This window comes from Dioscorea cayenensis, chromosome 15 (assembly GCF_009730915.1).
Source record: "Dioscorea cayenensis subsp. rotundata cultivar TDr96_F1 chromosome 15, TDr96_F1_v2_PseudoChromosome.rev07_lg8_w22 25.fasta, whole genome shotgun sequence".
Taxonomy (NCBI): domain Eukaryota; kingdom Viridiplantae; phylum Streptophyta; class Magnoliopsida; order Dioscoreales; family Dioscoreaceae; genus Dioscorea; species Dioscorea cayenensis.
This window is the reverse complement of record NC_052485.1, coordinates 15476470-15497857: the sequence shown is the minus strand read 5'-3', so window position 1 is coordinate 15497857 and position 21388 is coordinate 15476470. Positions and strand designations below refer to the sequence as shown.

Below are 21388 nucleotides of genomic sequence, written 5' to 3'. Positions count from 1 at the left end.
TTTGAAGGATTTTTACTTGGTTTTCCGACCTATTCCTATTCTCCTCATCTCAACTTGTCGGTAAGCCCTTATTATTGATTTTCTTTGCCAATTCTTGATTCTAATCGATGAACTTGTCGAATGTCGCTTTTAAATTAGAGTGTATGAGTACGCTTAGAATGAAGCAAAGAGCGAAGTGTAAGTATTTTGCTCGATTTCGGGAGGCAGGCCATGTGGTTCTTCATGCCCGTGGATCCACACACAGGCATGGAAATTTCCACCACTGCAGGGATTTCACAAAGATCATTTATCCATCTTGTTTGATTGATTTCCTTTGAAAATTTGCAGGATATGGCACCTAGGTCAAAGAAGCAAGAAGAGAAACGGCTGCGGGAGTTATCCTCCGAGTGCGAGGGTATGAGTTTCGCTATTCCTGAGCATGAGAATCATTTTATGCGTCTGTCGAGACTTCAGTTCTGACAAACTCGGTATCCGGACAATAGCATACTCCGAGAGTTACAATAGGGGGATGAATTTGCTGAAGAGGTTGAGGACCTTGTTTCAGTAGGGGGTGGAGTCAGTTATTGACGACTAGAGAGCTAGCCATCCGTGAACTCACACTGGAGATGTTGTCGTCATTTAAGCTCGATCAATCGTATGAGATATTCGATAGAATGGACACCATCAAGTTCAGAGCGTTTGGACATCACTACTGCATGAGCATCACACAGTTCTCAGTCTCGCTTGGGCTATACGAGGAGACATTCACAGACACTGTAGAGTATTCTCAGCTACCGACGGATTATCCTAGAGCTTTGACCCCTCAGAGACCTACCGAGTGTTATGTGGTCAGGGTCAGTATGAGCCGGGGGTGTCCAAGGCCACGTGCCTTTTCCGACCTACCTATGGATACTTACACGCCATTATGATTAGGTTGTTGAATGGTCATGGTGACAGCATAGGTGTTCTGAGCCGGCAAGAGCTTCTATATCTGTATTCAATGGTGCAGTGCATACCGATTCATCTGGGGTACATCCTTGCAGAGTACATTCATCATCTGGGGCATTATGCTAGATTAGGAGCGATCTTCTCGGGCCCCTACATTACGAGACTGGTCATGGGCATGGGCCTCTTGGACACAATTCGGGGGGCAGAGAGGACGAGTACTCCTGCTTCTCTAAGTCTGGAGACGATAAGATTGATGGGTATGATCTGCCGAGTACGGAGGGGGGTATATGCCTTGGTTCTACCCACTCTAGAGATGGCTGAGGATGAGGGTGATGATGGAGAGGCTTCTTAGCTTGCCTCCGGGCCTCAGCCGATGCCGATGGATACTGACGCATCTCCAGCAACAGAGGACCCATCACCGGTATGTATGTTCTCACCATCTCGAGCACATGATCATTTTGAGAGGCTCGAGAGTGTCATGGGGGTAGTACGAGCAGAGATCGCTAGGCACGAGCGGAGATGCTGCTGCACCTTTTATACTGTGAACGCGCACCTCCCAGACGACCCCTGCATAACCAATATTGGACCCACCAGAACCTTATTATCCAGCACCAGCAGTAGAGGAGCCAGAGCGTGGCGCCAACACTTGACTTGCTTTTATTTCTACTTGCATTTTATTTTGGACATGTTATCCTCAGAAAGGACTTTCCTTCTGAGCTTATTTTTCATTTTATTATCTCGAGTAGTATTTCTTGCTCTATCTTATATATACTCGAGTTTTGTTGTTTCTTTTATTGAGCTCTACTGAACCCCCTCGTGTATGCATGCAGATGTTCTTGTCATCATGGGAATTGAGAACTTGTCATAGACACGGCCAAGGTGCTTCGGCACTTGGTCGTGTGTGCCTCACAACCCGTTGGAACATCACCTCCAAGGATTTAGCTCCATCAAATGCAACACTATGAGTCAGGGGAGTATTGTTTCGATTGCTTCTCCCACATTTTTCTTGATTGATATATATTATAAGTGAGCTTACATGTGTACATTGAGGTCAATGTACAACTTAAGTGTGTGTGTGTGGGGGGTGGGGGGGAGGGGGAGAGTTTCATAGTGCACATATCTTTTACACTATTTTGATTGATATATATATGCCCACACAGCTAATGGAGGTTCACCTTAGTTGCAATGACGGTATTGTTAAATTTAGGAGAATTTTTAACATTGAATGTTCTCATGCTCTAGTTCTTGCTTGAATTTTTAGGAATTTTTACCCGAACAACATTTTGTGCATTTCTCACTCTTTAGACTCTTTTGGAAACTCAAGTCTAAGGTTAAAGGGACCAGTTTTAGTTTTGTTTCTTGTGTTGCTTTATTATTAAAAAAAATGGAAAATGGAAAAGAAAGAAAGAACAAAGTGTTTTTATCGTTTAATTGTGCTTGTTGGGTGGAAAGAGCTACCACACATGATGTATGAAGCTACTCTCATAAGTCGGATACTAGCTATGCCTATTGAGAAAAAGAGCTATCTCATGGGATGTGTGAAAGCTACCACCCCGGTAGAAAGAACTACCACCTCGAAAGTGTGAAAGCCGCCTTAGCGGCCACTTTGGAAAGGGCTACCTTAGAGGATGTGTGAAGCTACTACCCTTTTTGAAATGTTTGGTACTCTTTGTAGATAAATAAGTCCCTTATACCTTGAACTTTGAGGAGTATACTTTGGGTTGACTTGAGTGAGTTCACACACTTACACGATTTCGGGTTTGTTGTCCTTTTTAATTCAAGTATTTAGCTAGAGCATTGTTTCTTTCGTATTTAGTGTTGAAAATTTCCTTTACTATTAGAATGCTTTATTTGCATGCTTTGGTGAACCTAAGGCCAAGCACTTCCAATAGTCCCTTCATCTATGCATACAATGTTTTAACTTTTGCTTGAGGACAAGCAAAAGCTTAAGTGTGGGGGAGTTTGATAAGTGCTTGCGTGATAAGAATGTGAAGCGTTCTTTCTTTATGGTGAGCATTACTTTTGTCGGGTTTTAGTGCTAATACGTGTGTATTTATGTACTTTTATGCAAGTTAGGTTGTGAGGCAGTTACATCCTAGTATTCCGGCTTGTGCATATTTAGCAAGATCTCTACCAACTGATCGTTTATTGAAGAACCAAGATGATCTACGATGTGAATGTGTGCCCGTTTACATTACCTCGAGGAAAGCATGGATTCGGGAGTATTTCGGGCCGTTATTGTAGCAGATACTGTAGAAATCATTGTAGCAAATCACGGTAGCATGTACTGTTCATAGCCGGCCGAAGAAGGAGCAAAATAGAGGAACCACACGGGCGTGTGGAAATTCCACACACCCATGCGTTAATTCCACAGGCCCGTGTGGAATATCCACAAGGGCGCGTGGAATCCCGATTCCAGCCCTATTTAAGGATTATTTCATCCCCGATTTCAACATTCTTTTCTCTATCTTTTCTCCAACTTGAGAGAGGGCTGCGGCTAGGGTTTTGAGAGGTATTGGCAAGAGATTTGGAGAGGTTCTACGCCTCTGACATCATCATCTTTCTGGAAGAAGGTTCATAAGGGAGCCTCGATCGGATTGATTCGGCGAGGCGTATCTTATACCGGACAAGTGGATCTTACGACGAGTAGTGGACTCTCCATAAGACCATCGCCACGATTATCGAGGGGGTTTTCCTATGGATTGCTTTCTTTTACATTTGATTTCATTATCATTTGTATTGTGCTCCATGGAGAGCTAAACCCCTAGTGGGTACTTGGGTATTTGTGAACCTTATGATATATTAGTTTCATTGAATCTTTTTATTATGCTTTCAATTAATTGATTTTATTATGAGTTCCAATCTTGAATGTTTGATTGTTTGAATACTCTCTTAGAGTGACACCAGGGTTGAGAGTTTATGTGGTAACCCTTGTGAGTGAGTGACACACCACGAGAGTTAGACAAAGTTTGATTGGAGAGAGTTGAGAGGGTGAGTCGAGAGGAACATGAGCGTCCCCTTTCCCCTCCCGTGTGATAGATTCTATCTTCATTCCTAAAGTTCTTTGCGGCCATAATAGAGCGATTGAGCTAAGGGATGACCCTCCGGTGGGGCTTAGTTGCGAGTGCAACGGAGTGAAGCGTTGAGGTGATTTTAGCATCTAGGGCTTAATTGTGGTTAGGAACCTTTCTTCTGGACCAATGGTTAGGTCTACAATTAGGAAGAGATTTATCACATGGAATCCCTAGAGCTTAATGCAATCCTTCTTACGAGTATGAGGTTGAGAGGTTGTTCAACCTCTCCTCCGGGACATTTAGAGGATTAGGCTTTTTAACCCTAGATTCGGGGCTATGGATTTAAGGAAGTCCATGACTCACCATTGCATTAGTTAGGAAGCATAATAGAGAGTTCTTACACTTGAAACAATTTTCCTAGGCGGATCAATACCCAGGTACCCCATCTTTATCGATTGCCTTACCTTCTACTTTACTTTTGCTCTCTTTCGGGTTGTTTTACTTTTAAGAATTGAATCTTATCACACATATCACTATTCATCTTTCATATAGTTAAGAAGAAAATTAAGTATTTTTATTCTCTTTTCCCTGTGGATACGATACCCCACTCACCTGGGATTTATTACTCCGACAACTCCGTGTACTTGCGGGGAGCCTTGTCAGTTACTTTCATGCATATAGGGTTATGAAGCCGAAGGTTAGAGAAAGAAGCCAATGTAGATCGTAAATGCACCATTTGGAGGAAGTCTTGAGCAGGTTCAAATGCGAAGACATAAGTCGGGTTTAAGATCCGAGAATGTGTGCCAACCTCCTTATATTCAAGTTAGCACAACGATTTGGAGGGGCACAAGGGCAGTCACATTCAAACATTCCAACTTATGCATTTATTGCAAGATCTCCACCAACGTGTCCATTTATTAAAGAAGGACAACGATCTACGGTGTGAATATGCGCTCCGTTTGGAAGAAAGTTAGTGGGAGAGCTTTCATCGGCACTGAATCGGCGAGGTATATATTAGGCCGAACAAAGGGACCCTTGGACGAGTAGAGGACTCTCCACAAGACCATCACCACGATCATCGAGGGGGTTTTCTATGGATTCTTTGCCTTTACATTTAATATCATTGATTGTAATTAGCTCCATGGAGAGCTAAACCCCCTAGTGGGTACTTGGATATTTGTGAACACTAGGATGTATTCATTTCATTGAACCTCTTTTATTATGGTTTCAATTAATTGATGCTTTATTTGAGTTCTAATCTTGTACGCTTTATTGTGTGAATACTCTCTTAGAGTGACACTAGGGTTGAGAGTTCTTGTTGGTAAATCTTGTAAGTAAGTGACACACCACGAGAGTTAGATAAAGCTAGATTGGAGAGGGTTGAGATGGTGAGTCGAGAGATAGCAGAGCATCCCCTTTCCCTTCCAGTGTGATTTATTTTACCTCCATTTCCTCGAGCTCTTTGCAGTTATAGTAGACTGAATGGGCTAAGGGATGACCTTCCGTTGGGGCTTAGTTACAGGGGCAACGGAGTGAAGCGTTGAAGTGATTTTAGCACCTAGGGCTTAATTGTGGCTAGGGACCTTCCATCTGGACCAAAGGGTTAGGTCTACATTTAGGAAGAGGATTTATCACTTGGAATTCCTAGAACTCATTGCGATTCTATACGAGTGCAACGTTGAGAGATTATTCAATTTCTCCTCCGGGACATATATATAGTTAGGAATGGTTGACCTTAGATTTGGGAACATGTATATAAGTATCTCCACGACTCATTAATGCATTAGTTAGAAAGCAAAATAGAGGGTTTTTGCACTAGAAACGATTGTCCTAGGCAGAATAATATCTGGGTACCCCACTTATATCGATTGCCTTACCTCCCCTTTACTTGCACTCTTTCTCATGTTTATTTTACTTTTGTTACATCAGATTATGTCATACAAAACGCTATTCACTTTTCATTTAGTTAAGAAACAATTTAAGTGTTTTTATTCCCTACTCTCTATGGATACGATACCCACTCAACTGGGATTTATTACATTGACAAACCCGTTCACTTGCGGGACATACGCAAGGGGCGTTGTCAAGGAACCAAAAATATGGTTGCAAACCATTTGTCTGATTAGAGGGTTTGAAGGTCAAGAGTGGTCAAACAAGGAAATTAACAATTTCTTTCCCGAGAAGCATTTATATGCAGTTTAGAGTTCAGAATCAGAGGGCACTCCATAGTTCACAGATTTTGCAAACTACAGATCGGGGAAAATACGTTAGCAGGGCCTGCCCTTCTAGCAAAAGAAGTTCTTCAGTGATTTGAAGAATTACTTTTGTTATGATCCATACTTGTTCTGCATCTGTGCAGATCATGTAGTTAGAAGATGTGTATCTAGGGAAGAAGGTTGGGATGTCCAGGCACATTGTCATTCTGGGCCAGTTGTGGCGCATTATGCTTCAAGTATAACTACTGAAAAAGCTTTGTCTCCCGGATTTGAAATGCCTCAGTTTGATGTATGGGGGATTGATTTCATGGGGCCATTTCCAAAATCTAATGGCAATCAATATATTTTGCTGGTGGTGGACTATGTTTCTAAATGGGTGAAAGCTCAAGCTCTACCTACTAATGATGCTAGAATCGTGGTTAAATTTTTGAAGTGGTTGTTCTCTCAGTTTGGAACTGCACAAATTATTATTAGTGATCGAGGAACTCATTTTCGTAACACTCAACTTTATTTCTGAAGGGGTATGAAACGCTATGGAGTGCATCATCGCCTTGCTACCTCCTATCATCCACAGACATGTGGTCAAGTGAGAGTCATAAATAGAGAGCTCAAGAGGATTTTGAGAAAGTCAGTGGAATAAGGGAAGCGTAATTGGTTAGAGCATTTAGATGACACACTTTGGGCTCACATAACGGCATATAAAACTCAAATAGGGACCACTCCCCATAACTTGGTGTCTGGTAAGACATGTCATTTGCCTGTGGAGCTCGAGCATAAAGCCTATTGGGCCATTAAAGCCATGAATTTTGACTTGGGTAAGGCGGGGGAACAAAGAATGCTCATCTCAATGAGTTAGATGACTGGAGGACTAAGGCATACGAGAATGCAAGGATTACAAGGAAAGAATTCGGAAGTGGCATGACAAGTATATCAAGAATCCGAAAGAGTTCAAAGTTGGCGATAAAGTGTTATTGTTTAATTCTTGCCTACGGCTATTTCCGTGGAAGCTCAAGTCCAGATGATTTGGACCATATACTATAACTGAAGTATCATCCTATGGTGCTGTTTAAATTACTCATCCAGAGAAAGGTACATTCAAGGTGAATGGACACCGGCTCAAACCATATTTTGGGGGAGAGGTTAGTTATGATGATAAGGAAGTATTTTTTCTTCGTGAACCACGGTGAGATAAGAAGAGGTATGTCAAGCTTTGTAACATTAAACAAGCACTTCTTGGGAGGCAACCCAAGTCTTTGCTGTTTTCTAGGTTTTTGTTTAGTGCTTGCATGAATAAGAGCTTGAGTGTTGGTGTTGTAATCTTTTACATGCTCTTGTTGTGATTTTCCCATGGATCATTGGTGTTTTTGTATGTTTAATTGTGATTAGTGAAGTTCTTGGCCGTTTGAGCATGTTTTGCATGATTTTCTGGTCAGTTATTCATAATGTAGGCATGCTCCGAGTATGTGTAAATGTGTAAAAATTTCATACAGAGCCTGTAATTTTTTTAAGTTATCCAAAGAAGACACACGGCCGTGTGGAATTTCCACACAGGCGTGTGTTTCTGTTCAGAGCTTAACTTCACTATCCCAAGAAGACACAGGGGCCTATGAATTCCTTTATGAATGGCCTTGTGACGATCACACACCAGTGGGTAATTTTAACATGGGCGTGTGGTTCTTTGCAGAGCTCAGAGCACAATCCTAAGAAGACACAAGGGCCTGTGAGTGCCCCTATGAGTGGCCCTTGTAAAGACCCACGGCCATGTGGAATTTCCACATGGGTATGTGAAACACTTAGAGAAATTTCTCTGGGGGACAAAGAAGCCATAGGGGCGTGTGGGTACCCTTGTGGGTCAGACACATGGGCGTGGGGAATTTCCACACGCCCTTGTGGATGCATTTAGAGGAAAAGTGTGCTATCTCGAGAGCACACAGGGCCATGTGTTTGCACTTGTGAAGCTCCACTGTGGAGTCAAACAGCCGTGGGTAATTTCCACACGCCTGTGTGGATGTACAAAAATCAAAAGGCCATGATTTTTCTTCATAAATCTTGTTCGCGTTTTCATTGTCACACTCCCAAAAACTCAGAGAATGCATCGTTTGCTTTCTTGACCTTGTTGAGGTCTTGTTGAAGGGATTTTAGTTTGTTTTCAAGGCGATTTCAAGGTTTTCACTCTCATTTCGTAGGTAAACCCTATTTCTCTTTTACTTCTGGCAATCTTGATTTATTTTGTTTAAACTGGTAAATCTTTCTATGTTTTGAGAATTAAATGGTTGGTGCATGCATTAGAGTGGTTTTAATGAGAAATTTTGATGTATTTTGTGGATTTTGGCATAGTGGCCTTGCAGTTTTCACTCCCCGTGGATACACACGGGCGTGTGGAATTTCCACACAACTATGCAGATTCCTGCAGTATTGTTTCATGAATTTATTTGATCGATTCTCGTTTTAATTTTTGCAGATATGGCTTCCAAGACAAAGAAATTGGCCGGCAAACGTCTGAGGGTATTGGCCTGAGCCGGATCATATGGAGTTTGCCATTCTCAAGCACCAAACACGGTTTGAGCGACTATCAAAGCTCAAGTTCGATCAGACACAATTCCCGGACTTGACCGCTCTCAGGGAGGTTCAGCTGGCAGATGATATCAGTGATGAGGTAGAGGAGCTTCTTTCTATGTGTAGCTGGAGGAGGTTATTATCTATTAGGTTGCCCACTATGCATGCATTGACACCAGAGGTTTTGGTGTCATTCTAGTTCACTCGGTCGTATTTGATTTTTGATAATGTTGACACCATACAGTTTAGAGCATTTGGACATCACTATAGTATGAGTGTTACACAATTTTCAATCCGGTTGGGACTATATGACTAGAATTTTACTGCCACTTAGGAGTATGACCAATTACCGACTAACTATCTTGGTAGTTTGTCTCATTAGAGAGCATACAGGACTTTATGTAGTCATGGTCAGTATGAGTCGGGAGTGTCAAAGGCTACGTGCCTCTTCTGACCGAGCTACAGATATATCCATGTAGTCTTAAGGAGGTTAGTGAGCGGCCTTGGTGATAGTACTGGAGTTTTGAGCAGACAGGAGCTACTTTACTTATACTCCATGGTGTAGAGCTAGCCGATTCAGTTAGGACACATTGTGGTGGAGTATCTAAGCCCATCAGGGGTAGTATGCGCAAGTGGGTGTGATCTTGTCAGGCCCATATATTACTAGACATATTCTGGGGATGGGTTTTCTGGACGCCATCAAAGGAACCAAGAAGAAGATTGTACCAGCACCCCTCGTCTTAGAGATGATGAGACACATGGACATCATCTGATGCTACAGAGATAGTGTGTATGTGTTGAACATGCCCACCCTAGAGCCAGTCAAAGCAGAGGGAGTTGTAGTGGAGGGGAATCAGCCAGCACAGGAGCCCAAGCGGTTGCAGATATAGACACATGTTCTTTCCATAAGTTTTGACTAAAAATGTTCATGTAGCCAATGGGGGTTCACCTTAGTTGCAATGGTTGTATCCTAAGTTTAGGAGAATTTTTAACATTGAAGATTCTCATGCTCTAGTTTTTACTTGAATTTTTAGGAATTTTTGCCCAACTAACACTTGTTGCACTACCAGCTCATCAAATCCTTTTAGAAACTAAAGTTTGATATTTAAAGGACTAGTTAGTTTTGTTTTTTGTGTTAATTTTTGCTAAAAAATAAAAAATATGTACTTGTTTGGACATGTATTTGGGGTGGAAAGAGCTACCGCCTATGAAGTATGAAGCTACTCTCATAAGTTGGATATTAGTTATGCCCTAATGAGAGAAAGATCTATCTCATGCGATGAGTGAAAGCTACTACCCCGGTAGAAAGAGCTACCACCTTAAATGGGTGAAAGCCACCTTAGCGGCCGCTTTGGAAAGGGCTACCTTAGAGAATGTGTGAAGCTACTACCATCTTCGAAATTGGTGTTGTTTTCTTGTTGTAGATAAATAAGTCCCTTGTACTTAGAGCCTTGAGGTGTATACTTTGGGTTGACTTGAGTGAGTCCACACACTTTCACAATTTCGGGTTTGTTGTCCTTTTTAATTCAAGTTTTTAGCTAGAGCTTCGATTTTCTATGTTTAGTGTTGAAATTTCCCTTACTTGTAGAATGCTCTCTTTGCATACTTTGGTGAACCTAAGGCCAAGCACTTCCAATATTTCATTCATCTATGCACAAAATGTTTAATTTTTTTGCTTGAGGACAAGCAAAAGCTTAAGTGTGGGGAAGTTTGATAAGTGCTTGTGTGATATGAATGCGAGCATTATTTTCTTATGTTAAGCATTACTTTTCTCAGGTTTTTACACCAATATGTGTGTTTTTATGTTACTTTTATGTAAGTAGGGTTGTGAGGCCGATTATGAAGGAAAGAAGCCAATGTGGATCATAATGCACCGATTTTTGGAGGAAATCTTGCTAAGGTTCAAACGCGAAGACATAGGTCGGGTCTGAGATGCTAGAGTGTGTGCCAACCTCCTCATATTTGAGTGAGCATAACCATTTAGAGGGGCACAAGGGTAGTCATACTCAAGCATTCTGACTTATGCATATAGAACAAGATCTCGACCAACTTTTCCATCATTGAAAAAGCAAAGCGATCCACGATGTGAACGTGTGCCTGTTTGCGTTACCTTGATGAAAGTACAGATTCCGGAAGTATTTCAGGCCAGATATTGTATCAGAGCACTGTAGCAACAACGTAGCAAAGTACTGTAGCAGAACTGTTCACAGCCGGCAGAGAAAGCTGCAGAATAGAGAATCCATAGGGGCGTGTGAAATTTCCACATGCCCGTGTGAAAAGTCCACACAGGAGTCCATAGGGGTGTGTGGATACCCGATTCCAGCCCTATTTAAAGCTGATTCAGCCCCGATTTCAGCATTCTTTTCTCCATCTTTTCCCCAACTTGAGAGAGGGCTTCGGCTAGGGTTTGGAGAGGTATTGGCTAGGTTCTTGGAGAGGTTCTACGGCTCTGACATCATCATCTCTTTGGAAGAAGTTTGGTAGGGGAGCTTCCATCGAGGCGTATCCTATAACGGACAAGGGGATCTTTGGACGACGAGTAGAGGACTTTCCACAAGACCATCGACACAACTATCGAGGGGTTTACTATGGATTAATTGCTTTTACATTCTATTTCTTTGATCGTACTTAGCTCCATGGACAGCTAAACCCCTAGTGGTACTTGGGTATTTGTGAACCCTAGGATGTATTCATTTCTTGGAATCACTTTATTATGCTTTTAATTAATTGATGTTTATTGTGAGTTCCAACCTTGAATGCTTGATTGTGTGAATGCTCTCCTAGAGTGACACTAGGGTTGAGAGTTCTTGTTAGTAACCTTGTGAGTGAGTGACACACCACGAGTGTTAGACAAAGCTAGGTTGGAGAAGGTTGAGAGGGTAAGTCAAGAGGTACATGAGCGTCCCCTTTCACCTCCAATGTGTTAGATTCTACCTCCGTTCCTCGAGTTCTTTGCCGCCACAATAGAGTGAATGGTCTAAGGGATGACCTTCCGCTGGGGCTTAGTTGCGGGTGCAATGGAGTGAAGCGCAGAAGTGATCTTTGTATCTAGGGCTTAATTGTGACTAGGGACCTTCCACCTGGACCAAAGGGTTAGGTCTATAATTATGAAGAGATTTATCATTTGGAATCCCTACAACTTATTGCAATTCTATGCGAGTGCGAGGTTGAGAGGTTATTCAATCTCTCCTCCAGGACATGTATAGAGTTAGGCATTGTTGACCTTAGATTTGGGACTATGTAATAAAGGATTTCCATGACTCACTTGCATTGATTAGGAAGCATAATAGAGGGTTCTTGTACTTGAAATGATTATCTTAGGTGGAGCAATATCCAGGTACTCCATCTTTATCGATTGTCTTACCGTCTCCTTTACTTGTTCTCTCTTACTTGTTTTTTTTACTTTTGAGAATTGAATCATTGTCACACATATCACTATTCATCTTTCACATAGCTAAGAAGCGAATTAAGTGTTTTTATTCCCTCCTACCTGTGGATATGATACCCGCTCATCCGGGATTATTACTTCGACAAACCCGTGCACTTGCGGGATATACGCAAGGGGACCTTGTCAGTCCCCTTGTCCGGCCTAAGGCACGCCACACCGGATTGGTGCCGACGAAAGCTCTCCCAATAACCTTCCTTCAAATGGAGTGCGGTGTTGAATCCTTAGAATCACTCCAAAGACATGCCAAAACCCTCTCTTAACCCTAGCCGACGGCCTCTCGAAAGATGGATGAAAGTTGGAGAAAAGGGGAAAAGAAGATCCCAAAAATCATGCTGAATCGGGGCTTAAATAGGGCTAGAATCGGGAATCCACATGGCCCTGTGGATTTTTCCCAAGACCATGTGGAATTTCCACACGCCAGTGTGGATTCTCTGGAAATCCTATTTTCGGCTGGCTGTGAACTGTAACTGCTACAGTACTTGCTATAGCACTTGGCCAAAACACTCCCAATTCCACACTTTTTATCGTGGCAACATAAATGGGCCAACGTTTATACTGTAGATCACACGTCTTCTTCAATCAAAAGCTTCATTGGTGGAGGTCTTATTATCAATGCACAAGTCAGAAAATGCAAATGTGACTGCCTTTGTGCCTCTCCAACTCATTGTAAAGACTTGAATTCATAGCGGTTAGCACACATTTACGTATCTTGAAGTCTCACTTGTGTCTTCGCGTTTGTTCCTTCCAAGATTCCACCAAATAATGCGTTTACAATCTACTTTTGGCTTCTTTTCTCAATACTTAGCTTCACAACCCTACATGGACAAAAGAACACAAATACACATGTATTAGCTCCTAAACCTTCTAAAAGTAATGCTCAACATAAGCAAAGAACACTTCGCATTCTTATCACACAAGTACTTATCAGGGACCGTGTGTTTTAGGATTTCCACAACTCATTAAGCATCAATTCAGAAACATAATGGTTGGTCTTGCACTTGAAATAATAGTCCTAGTGAGAGCAATGTCTGGGTGCCCCAATTTCTATCGATTGCATCTCCTATCTTTTATTTGCGCTTCCTTCTTCTTTCATTATTTCTATTTTCATTAATTTTGTTCACATCACTATCGATTCATCTTTATTCTAGTTAAATAGCAATCTTTGTGTTTCTAATCACTATTCCATGTGGATACGACTACCCACTCATCAGGGTATTATTACTTCGACAAACCTGTGCACTTGTGGTTCACACGCAAAAGGGCGTTCTCAAAAGGTGTTGGAATCTCTTCTGACTTACATTTGGCCCCATTTCTAAGAGAGATAAGTGAAGATATTTCAAAATAATCCAACAAGCTTGATAATTCGGATCCATGATATTAGACTCCAAACTCTTCATCTGTTTCTTGCAGTTCCACTGTCCCCAAACACAAAATTTACTCATGTTGCTTTCAGTTTCGTGGTACAAATTGTTCTATCTTATTCTCATTAGCTACCATCATTCCATCAATGCTTCCATTATAGATGCTTTAATAAACATGATTCTGAACTCAGAGAAAACCCATGAATTATTGTTCACTAATATAGATAAATGACAAAGGAGAAGATAAGAATGACAGAAGAAATAAGTATGAAGTAGAAAAACAAATGAAAAGTGAATGGCTAAAGTAACCAAGTCCTAGTGTTCTTAATATCTCGTTCCCAGGCAACAGAGCCAAAAACTTAATACACCAATTTGTGTTCGTGTTCCGCAAATGCACGGGTGTCGAAGTAATAAAATACATACTGCCTTAGGTAGTCTGATCCACAGGGAAAGGAAGTATTATTAGAAACTACTTCTCAATTATCTAGTCGGAATCAAGATTATGATAAAATTGGTTCAATTGCAAGAATATGAATAATGCAAGCAAGCAAGGAATAGTAAAAGTAACGGAACTATTAATCAATAAAGATGAGGTACTCAGGCAATGCTCCCATTAGGATCTAACAAGAAGCGCATGATTTACAATATGTTTGTCAACCGAGTGAAATGAGTCTAGGTAATCCAACAATAATCAGTCCCTACCTCCATGCCACTGATACTAGTCCCCTACGAGGTCCCGGTTGAGAAATCACTCAAACTCAACATCTCACACCATATATGATCACAATAAACTCTAGAGTACAACCGATTCTTAAATATAGATCTAACCCTACTTCTAGGTGAAAGATCCCTAACTCCCTAAAAGGTTCCAGTGGAGAAATCTCTCAATCTCACACCTCACACCAAATTTGTTAGCACAAAGCCTAGGGAATATTGAGAAAGGAAGCACTCATCGGAGGAGAAAGGGGACACTCCACTATCTCATGACTCACCCTCTCAACCCTCTTCAATCTTGGAGTTCTAACCCTAATGAAGACCTCTCTCTCACCAAGGCAACAAATCAGGCACTACAAATGAATCACAAAGATTAATACGCCGTGCAAACAATGAGAAAACAATATTGAGACTCAAATAAACTCAGATTTAATTGAAGGCATAAAGAAAATGAATACAAAGATATGATCCTAGGGTTCACATACCCAAATACCTACTAGGGTTTAGACCTCCATTGGGCAAGTTACGAATCAAAGAATAATGCAATGAAAACCAATGAAAACCATGGAATAAAACACCCTTGAATTTGTGATGATGGCCTTAATGGGTCGCTAAACATCTTGAAGGATCCCTTTCTGAAGCTAGGTTGACGAAGGCTCCCTTGATGCTATAATAGAGAAAAGATCTATCTAAGTTGGTGAAGAACGCCTCCCAAATTCGCAAAAGACCTCTTCTTCAAACCCAAGCTACTTCACGTTCCTCCATGCGACCATGTGAGATTTCACCAAAAGTCTCCAAAGAATAAGGCAAAAGGGCTATTCATAATCAAAAACCATGTCTGTCACGTTCCTCCATGCGACCATGTGAGATTTCACCCTCTCCAATGAGCTACAGAAATTCCTATGTGACCGTACAAAATTTTCACGCGGTCACTTAAATAGTGTTTTTTCTTATTTGTATTTTCTTATTTTCCCTTAAAATATTGAGCTGATTTTGTTTCATCTTATTCTGTGAAGGAACAATTATATGACCTGTGGGAGCACTTCATCTCCATTGGCAAACACCAATCACGAAGTTGAGAGAAGTTTTCAAAGAATATTGAGGTAAGTCGATATAAATGAAGCTGGGTCTGTGAAAGTGAGTATTGATGTTAATCAAAAGGTAGAAATGGCTAATAATCAGCAACAAAGCATTTTAATTATTACCTGACCAAATATTGAAGAAGTGGGGTCCAACATTGTTCATCCTCTTATTACGGTGAACAATTTTAAGTTGAAACCCAACATCATACAGATGGTGTAGTAGATATGCCAGTTTGATGGGTTTCAGTATGAAGACTCATATGAACAATTGATATATTTTTTGGAAATTTGTGACACTTTCAAGGCAAACAATGATACGTGCTTGTGTATAAGTAATACGAAGTATTCTTTTCTTATATTGAGCATTACTTTTCTCAGATTTTATTGCTTATTCATGTGTATATGTGTTTCTTTTTTGCATTTAGGGTTATGGAGATAATTATGGAAGAAAGGAACCAAAAGTAGATCGTAGATACATTTGTTGATGAAGCCTTGGAGTGAACAAACGTGACAACACAAGTTGTGCTCAAAGACATGGGAGTGTGAGCCAACCTCCATTGGGCTCGAGCAAACACACAAATTGGAGGAGCACAAAGGCAGTTACACTCATGTGTTCCGACTTGTGTAATACTAGCAAGATCTTCGTCAATGTGGTTTAGTTGAAGACACAACGCGATCTACCACAAAGATGTGTGCCCATTCATGTGGCCTCGATGGAAAGAATGTATTCAGGAGCATTTTGGTGAAGACTGTAGTAAATCACTATAGCAGTTATTGTTCACAGCTCGCAGGAAATCAATTTCTGGAAATTTCATATGCCCATGTGGGTGCCTGATTCGAGCCCCTATAAATACCACGATTTCAGACATTTTGGCGGATCCTTTTCTCATCTTTTCCCATCTTTGGAGGCGCTCATTGCTAGGGTTTGGATAGGCTTTGGATAGATCTTTAAAGTGGTTCTACAGCCTTTGACATTGTGTTCCTTTGGAAGATAGTTATTGGGGTAGCTTTCGTTAGTATCAATTCAGCCAGGTGTGCCCTAGGCTTGATGAGGGAGCCTTTGGAGAAGACGAGGTGACTCAATAAGACCATCGATATGGACTACGAGGGGTTTTACTATGGATTGCATGCTTTTACATTCGATTTCATAATTGATTGTATATTAGATGTAACCCTTTTGTCCAGGCAAAAGACACCTAGTCACAATTAAGGCCCAGATACTGAAGTCACTTCAACGCTTCACATTATTGCTCACGCGACTAAGCCCCAGCGGAGTTCATCCTTTAGTTCTTCACTCTATTGTTACAGCAAAGAACTCTAGGAATTGGAGATAGGATAAAACACACCAGAGGGGAAAGGGGATGCTCTGCTACCTCTCAACTAATCCTCTCAACCCTCTCCAATCTAGCTTTGTCTAACCCTCATCGCCTGCCACCCATCCACAAAGGTTACCAATATCAATTCTTAACCTTAGTGTCACTCTAACGGAGAAATCATTCAACAAGCATTCAAGATTGATACTCAATTAAAAACATTAATTAAGGAAGGCATAATAAAAGGTCAAAGAAATATTAACATCCTAGGGTTTACAAAATCCAAGTACCCACTAGGGGGTTTAGCTCTCCAAGGATCAAGATACAATCAATAATAAAATCGAAAGTAAAAACAAGTAATCTATTGGAAATTTCCCTCCATAGTCATTTCGATGGTCTTGTGGAGTAGCCTCGTCTTCTCGAAAGGTCCCCAGTTCGGCCTAGGACACACCTCGCCGGATCGATGCCGATGAAAGCTACCCCAATAACCTTCTTCAAGAGAAGTACAGTGTTGAATCCCTATAACTACTCCAAAAACTTGCCAAAGCCTCTCAAAACCATAGCGGACAACCTCTCAAAAGATGGAGAAAAGTTGGAGAGAAGGGTGAAAGATTCCCCAAAATAGTGCTGAACTACGGATTAAATAAGGCTAGAATCGGGCATCCACACGCCCCTGTGGATTTTTCACACGGGCCTGTGGAATTTTCACATGGACATGGGGAATTTTCACACGTCCATGTGGATTCTCTAGAAACCTGATTTTCGGCAGGCTATGAATAGTAACTACAACATTGTATTACTACGGTAATTTCGTATAGTAACCTGCTATAGTACTTCGCCAAAAACACTCCCAATTCCACACTTTTATCGAGACAACATAAACGGGCACAAGTTTATGCCGTAGATTGTAACTCTTCTTCAATCAAAGGCCTCATTGGTGAAGATCTCGCTATCAATGCACAAGTCATGATATGCAAATGCGACTGCCTTCATGCCTCTCCAACTCATTGTAATAACTTGAATACATAAAGGTTCACACACATTCACATATCTTAGAGTTCCACTTGTGTCTTCGCGTTTGTTCCTTCCAAGATTCCACCAAATAGTGTGTTCGCGATCTACTTTTGGTTTCTTTTCTTAATACTCAGTTTCACAACCCTACATGCGCAAAAGAACACAAATACACATGTGTTAGCACTTAAACCTGATAAAAGTAATGCTCATCATAAGGAAGGAACACTTCGCATTCTTAACACACAAGAACTTATCAATATTGTTCACACCACTCTTGAATCATCTTCACTATAGTTAAATAGCAATTCTTGTGTTTCTAAGCACTACTCTCTGTAGATACGACTACTCACTCACTAGGGTACCTTATCAATTCGACAACCCGTGCACTTGCGGTACACACACACAAGGGGTGTGTCAAATAATGTGTCTGAGGATGTTGTTTGTCTATGATTCTTTCCATTCTCAGTAAGAGAAAAGGCCAAGCAATGGCTAAATTCCTTGCCACAAGGGTTTATCACAACATGGAAGCAGATGGCTGAGACATTACTTACATGATACTTTCCTCCGACAAAAATCACCAAGTTGATGAGTGATATCTCCTCCTTTCTATAGTCAGAGTTTGAATTATTACATGACACTTTGGAGAGATACAAGGAGATGTTGAGGAAATACCACAACATGAAATAGTGGAATGGATGCAAATCCAAATCTTCTATGATGAGCTGAACTGTGCTACCAAGAAGATGCTCTATATATCTTCTAAGGGATAGTTATGCAGGAAACAACTGAATGTCGCATATAGTTTGATTGAGGAAATGACAAATAATGGCTATAAATGGAGTTCTGAAAGGAACATGCTAGTGAAGACAGCCAAGATTTACCAAGTGGATGCCATTACTACTTTTGCAGCATAGGTTGAGGCTATAATAAAGAGATTTGATAACCTGTAGTCAATCTTTCAAACTTTGGGACCTTCTTGTGATGGTTAAGGTCTCACAGTGATCCTAGTAGTGCTTCCGCTTCGGATATGGTTATAGGGCAAGCTGAACAAGTTGACTTAATTGGGAATAATAGAAGTCATCAAAATAACTCTTACAGTGGCACACACAACACAGGTTGGAGGAATTACCCAGACTTTTATTGGAGTCAACCTAGATAGGAGCAAGTAGGATAACAGCCTACGCCTCTATAGCAGAATGTTCAACTAACTCCTTCTCCACTGGGACCTTCTAATGAACTCAGCTTTGTTGACTTGGTATATCAAGGACAATGACATTCAGGGCATAAACAAATGATGAGAAACACCAAAGCCATAAAGAGGAATTTTGAGCATCATATGGCTGAAATGTCAAAGATAATTGAGAAAAGACTCCTGACATGGCCGAATTGTGTGTGTGTACCGCAAGTGCACTGGTGTCAAAGTAATAAAATACCCTGTGAGATAGATAGTTGAATCCACAGGGAATGTAAGTATTAGTAGTAACTACTTCTCAGTTATCTAGTCAAAATCAAGATTCTGATGAATGAACTTAATTGCTAGAATAAGAATATCGCAAGTAAGCAAGGAAAAGTGGAAAACAAGGGAAATAAAGATGAGGTACCCTTGCAATGCGTTCCCTACTATCTAGAAATGAAGTGCAATACTTAATAAATGCTCCTAAACCAAGTTAGATGAGTCGAAGTAATCCAAGAACAATTGGTCCCTACCTCCAGGAGACTGATACTAGTCCCCTACGAGGTCCTGGTGGAGAAATCGCTCAATCTCAACATCTCACACCACATATGACCGCAATAAGTTCTAGGGATACCTAGGAGTGCAACCGATTCCTAAAGATAGACCTAACCCTACTTCTAAGCTAAAGATCCCTAACCCCCTACAAGGTCCCGACAGAGAAATCTCTCAATCTCATGCCACACACCAAATCTGGTTGTATAACACTTAGGGAATACGGAGATAGAAAGCACTCATCGTAAGGGAAAAGAGACACTCTACTATCTCATAACTCACCCTCTCAACCCTCTTTAATCTTGAAGGTCTAACGCTAATGGAGACCTCTATCTTACCAAGGCAACAAATCATGCGTTACCAATCAATCACAAAGTTCAATACGACATGCAAGCAATGAGAAAATAAGATTAAACCTCAAACAAACTCATAATTAATAGGAAACATAAACTAAGTCAATACAAAAGATAAGATCCTAGGGTTCACATGCCCAAATATTTACTAGGGTCTAGCCCTCCATGGGGTAAGTTACAAAGCAAAGAATAATGCAATAAAAAGCAATGTAATCCATAGAGAAAAACCTCCTTGAATTCGTGATGATAGCCTTGATGGATCGCTCAACATCTTAAAGGATCATTCTCTGAAGCTAGGTTGCCAAAAGGCCTCCTCTATGCTATGATGGAGGAAAGATCTATCATAGTTGGTGAAGAATGTCCCCAAGATACACAAAGACCTTCTCTTGAAACCCTAGGCACTTTGCCCTTCAAACACTAGCAAAACGTCTCCAAAGAATAGTGCAAAAGGGCTATTTTTAGGAATAAACCGTGACTGTCTGGTGCCTCCACATACTCGCGTGAGATTTCATGCACCCACGTGAGTTGTAGAAATTCCCAAGAGACAAAGTGTAATTTTCACTCGGCCGCATGAACAGTATTTTTTCTACAGTATTCTTTTGTCTTGATTATAAATTTTTTCTTCATCGAATCATCATTTGGAAGGTCATGCATTCTTCACATAGAGTAGGGACATGGAGATGTGATTGTTTTTGTGCTCTTCCAACTAGCAAATTGACTTGAATCCTCTTGGAAGTTGGCGCACACCGCCATGTACATGAGCTCCTCTTTTATCTTAATTCTTAGGTTGCACAAGAACTCCCAAAATGTGGTTTTATAACCTATCTTTGCTTCTTTTTTGATAAGTGCTTGTGCGATACGAATGCGAAGCGTTCATTCCTTATGTTGACCATTACTTTTCTCGGGTTTTTACACTAATATGTGTGTTTTTATGTTACTTTTATGCAGTTAGGGTTGTGAGGCCGAGTATAAAGGAAATAGGCCAATGTGGATCACAATACACAGATTTTGGAGGAAATCTTGCTAAGGTTCAAACGGGAAGACATAGGTCGATGTGAGATGCTAGAGTGTGTGCCAACCTCCTCGTATTCGAGTTGGCACATCCATTTGGAGGGGTACAAAGGCAGTCACACTTGAGCATTCCGACTTATGCACATAGAACAAAACGTTTACCAACGTGTACAACATTGAAGAAGCAAGTGATCCACGACGTGAATGTGTGCCCGTTTGCGTTACCCGGATGAAAGTATGGAATTGGGAAGCTATTCAGGACGAATACTGTAGCAGAGCACTGTAGCAACATTGCAGTATGTACTGTAGCAGCACTGTTCACAGCCGGCCGAGAAACAGAGAATCCACACGGGCGTGTGGAAATTATCAACGCCCGTGTGGAAATTCCGCACGGGCGCGTTGAGCATCCACGCCCATCTAGTCGCCCGATTCCAGCCATATTTAAAGCCGATTCAGCCCCGATTTTGGTATTCTTTTCTCCATCTTTTTCCCAACTTGCGAGAGGGCTTCGGCTAGGGTTTAGAGGGGTATTGGTTAGGTTTTTGGGGAGGTTCTATGGTTCCGACATCGCGGGTTATTTGGAAGAAGGTTACTGGGAGAGCTTTCATCGACACCGATCCGGCGAGGTGTATCCTAGGTCAGACAAAGGATCC

At 41.2% G+C, this 21388-nt stretch overlaps 1 pseudogene; it reads left to right on the top strand.

Moving 5' to 3' along the window:
- The first annotated feature begins 653 nt into the window (after positions 1 to 653).
- The window catches only part of LOC120277723, a 191977-nt pseudogene continuing 171242 nt past the window's right edge, over positions 654 to 21388 (top strand).